The 4,249-nt window shown below is 54.3% G+C and overlaps 1 long non-coding RNA gene across 1 annotated transcript; it reads right to left on the reverse strand.

The window, feature by feature from the left end:
- Positions 1–2,047: 2,047 nt before the first annotated feature.
- Positions 2,048–3,423, reverse strand: LOC138923392 (uncharacterized). Its single transcript, XR_011436939.1, has 2 exons — positions 3,247–3,423; positions 2,048–2,498 (listed from the first exon to the last, which is right to left on the reverse strand). It is a non-coding gene; the product is annotated as an uncharacterized lncRNA (long non-coding RNA).
- Positions 3,424–4,249: the final 826 nt, after the last annotated feature.

The raw sequence follows: 4,249 nt of genomic DNA on the forward strand, positions 1-4,249 counted from the left end.
CCTGACCCCCAAACGGCCTCTCTGGCCCCTGGGTGTCCTCCGTGGCGTTTCTGAGCCCCCGTCAGGGGTAAGGAAGGGGCCCTGTCCAACCCATGTGGCCGGGTTCCAGCCCCAAAGGAGAAGCAGATGGAGGCAAATCCTACAAACTCGAGGGGGGGCTCCCCTCGGTTCCGCCGAGCTCGAGGATTCGGGGGCAAGCCTTAGACTGGAGCACAGCCCCTGCGGCCCCCGCGGCTTCCAGGACCCCAACCCCACCCGGACCCCACCCCGCACACACTCCTTCGCCAGTCTGCCACCAGGCGAGGACACGGCCACCCTGACCTCAGGGCTCAACCCGGATGTGGCGGGAGGGCTGGTGGCGGAACCCAGGACACGTGGCCGGTTCTTCCAGATGGATGCCAGCAAGCCCTCTGTCTGACTCACTGGCTGGAAGATGCTCACATGAGCAGCACCCCCGGAGGCCCCCAGGCATCACAAACCCAACACGCAAACAGCTCATCGCTCTTCTTCCAGAAGCTTCTGGGGGCCCTTGTGCTCCCACCATGCACTCAGTCCTCCAGAAGCTGGGGCGTCTCTGCTCTTTCCTCTCCCGCTGACCCCACCGCCCAGGCAGTAACAGCCTTCCAAATCCTCGCTGCCCACCCCAAGCTCCCTCCAGCCCCCCGCATCCCCTCCCCTCTGACAGACGGCAGCGGCTCCAGCTCGCTCCCGGAGCTCGGTCCTGCCCACCGTCGTGGGTTTTGTTTTGTTTTGTTTTGTTTTTAAATAATTTGTGAGTGAAATCACGTAACATAAAATGGACCATTTTGGGGCGATCAGTTAGGGGTACTTAGCACATTCTCAATGTTGGAAACCGCCACCCCTGCCCAGTTTCCGAATGCTCCCGTCTCCCTTGGGGAAAAACCCAGACCAGTTTCTCCCTGTGTCCATCTCCCCCAGCTCCTGGCAACCACCAGTCTACTTTCCGTCTCTATGGATTCATGTATTCTGGACATTTCTTATAAATGGGGTCACGCAATCTGTGGCCTTCTGTGACTGCCTTCTTTCACTTGGCATAAGATTTTTAAGGGTCATTCATGTTGTCGCGTGTGTCAGTCTTTTGTTCCTTTTTACGGCCGAGTAATATTCCATTGTCTGGATAGACCACATTCATCGGTTGAGCTTGGGCTCAAACTTGGGCTGTCTCCACCTTACGATACGGTGACTAGGGTGGCCATGAACACACAGGGAGACAAGGATTTGACTCCCTGCCTTCAATTCTTCTGGGTGTACACAAAGGAGGGGATATCTGGGCTGTAAGGTGAGTCTGTGTTGAACTTTTTGAGGAACCCACACGTGCCTGCACGTTCTTGGACCTCCTCCCTTTAAATGTGGTGCCCGGTTCTCCTCCCCTTCAGTGGGGCGCAGCCTCCCACCCCTTCTAACCAATCGAAGGTGTGGAAGCGATGGGTACCGCCTGTAAGGTGGGTCCTGGGAGGCCAGCCTCCACCTGGCTCTGCCTCTCTTGGACACTCGCTCTGGGGGAAGCCGGCCGCCACACCGTGAGGATGCTCAAGCAGCCTGTGGAGAGGGGTTGAGGCCTCCCACCAACAGCCAGCAGCACGTGGAAGCCACGTGAGCGGGGCCTCCACTGCAATCAAGCCTCCAGGGCTGCATCTTGACCCCAAGAAACCCCACACCAGAACCGCCCCACTGGGCTGTTCTCAAAAACCTCGGCCACAGAGACCAGCAGAGACGATAAACTTACAGACCAGCGTTGGGGCGATTCGTTACGCAGCAAGAGCTGACCGGTACACCCACCCCACGCATTCTCCCTCCAGCTGCTGGAGTGACCCCTGATGCTCCATGGACGAAATGCCCAGGCCACGCTGATAGGAATAAAGGAAAAAACAAATAAGTAAATGGGGGGAAGACAAAACTCTCTTTGAAAGAAAGCTTCCCTCTGCCAACTCTATATCTGCCGACTAATATATCTGCCAACTAACAAATATGTTAGGAATGGCGGAGTTCGATCATTGACAGACGCTGAAGACTAGCAAGCAGAGACTTTTGGAGGAACAGGATATTTGTCATCTCACAGTATTTCCCCACTAATTATTGATTACTTACAAAGGGGAAAATAGTAATTTTGGGGGAGAGAAAGCAGACAGACACAAGCTTAATCAAATGATCAGAACTAAAATCAACTACTTCGCAGACGTCCACATCCGCCCCGCCACCCTCAAGCGTGCGTGGGCCGGGCCCTGGTGGACCCGCACAGGCTCCTCGGAGCCCTCCCAGTGGGGTCCCGGGCTGCCCCGGGCAGAGGAAGAAGCCGGCGTGGGACGGGGAGCGCAGGCCGCACGACCTTGGCAGGCTCTGGGGGGCCGGGGCGATCCTGCACAGAGGGTCACCGGGCCTCAGCGTCGGCCCTGTGCCATTACTGGTTGTGAGTCTTCTGATCGCTGCTTCTGTATTTATGTCGCACATTTGGAGCAAGGACATTCGGCCACAGCCACCTGTCAGAAGAAAAAACTTCAATGTATCTCAGACCATAAGAGAGAAAACAGAGCTAAAAAGACGTTATTGGGATAGCTGATGAGATTTGCACATAAACTGGAATAGATTTTGAACCAGAACTAGAATGGATTAGATCCTAGTGAACTTCCTGAGTTTGATCTGCACCCTGTGCTTGTGTCAGAGAACGTCCCTGTTCTCAGAAACTGCAAACCACGGGATTTTCTCAACCACTTTTCGAGGGGTGACTGACATACAGAAAGCTGTACGTGTTTCTCGTGTCCAACGGGGCGAGTCTGGAAATAAGCACACACCTGTGAAACCAGCCCCACATCCATGCCGTCAACACGCCACCACCTCCCAAAGTTTCCTCCCGGCTCTTTATTTATTTCCTGTGCGAAGAACACTTAACCCAAGACCCAGCCTCTGAGCAAACTGTTAAGGACGCAGGCCAGCGTTGTTAACGGCGGGCTCCATGCCGTGCGGCTGACCTCCAGGACTCCTTCGAGCTGCGTAACTGACACTCCGCACCCTTGACTGCTCGCGGCTTCTACGAGTGTGACTGTTCGGGACTCATCAGATACGTGGCGCCCTGTACTATTAGTCCCTTTGTGTCTGGCCCATTTCTCCCGGTAGAACGTCCCCAGGTCCACCCATGCTGTTGCCAAGGGCAGGGTTCCCCTCTCTCTCAAGGTTGAATGACATTCCGTTGTGTATAACACATAGACCACATTTCTGTTACCCATTCACCTGCTCGACAGACGTTCAGGTTGCTTCCATCGCACCGAGTGTTTATGGGTACAGGGCCTGACGGCCGTGACTTCCTCTCCAGTGGGTCAGAGGAGCTGTCTATAGACAGAGAGCCGTCTACACAGAGAGAGCACGGACGATGAAGCCAACAAGGCATAATCAGAACAGCTGGTGAGTCTGCAGAAAGAACACACGGGAGTTCCATGCACGGTTCTTGCAACTTTTCGGTGAGTTTGAGATTACATCAAAATGAAAAGTTACCAAAAAAATAAAAAATAAAATAACCACTCTGGGGCCGGCCCTGTGGCCCAGTGGTTAAGTTCACACGTACTCTGCTTTGGTGGCCCAGGGTTTCGCGGGTGTGGATCCTGGGCGCGGACATGGCACCACTCATCAAGTCATGCTGAGGTGGCGTCCCACATGCCACAACTAGAAGGACCCACAACTAAAATATACAGCTATGTACTGAGGGGCTTTGGGAGAAAAAGGAAAAAAAATAAAATCTTTAAAAAAAAAACATTCAGTGTTAGCCAAACCAAACAAGCCTTTTGGTCAAGGTGAGCCCACGAGTGGCCAGTTTTTAATATCTGGACTAGACTGTAACCTCCACGGGGACAGTCCATACCCTGGCCCCCCCACCCCCGCCCCGGATTCCAGTATGGAGTGCAGCATCGCACATGCAGTGGGTGCTCTGACTCTCCTTGGGTCAGAGAGAGAACCTGGAAGCAGGTAGGACAAAGAGGACGCTTCTGTGACAGTCCAGAGAACAGAACTGGGTAAGTTTGAGCCTTCTTGCTGTTCCTCAAATACATCAGGCACATCACTGCCACAGGGCCTTTGTACCTGCTGTGCCCTCCACCTGGAATGCCCCCTCCACCCCAGTGCTCTTACTTCCTCGCTGTCCTTTCCTGGCTGCCCTGGCTAAGAGTTCTGCAGACCCCCGCCCATACACTACATTTCCCTTCCTGACATATTCCTTACCCGTAGCACTTTTTTAAAGCTT

Source organism: Equus caballus, chromosome 3 (assembly GCF_041296265.1).
Source record: "Equus caballus isolate H_3958 breed thoroughbred chromosome 3, TB-T2T, whole genome shotgun sequence".
Lineage (NCBI taxonomy): Eukaryota > Metazoa > Chordata > Mammalia > Perissodactyla > Equidae > Equus > Equus caballus.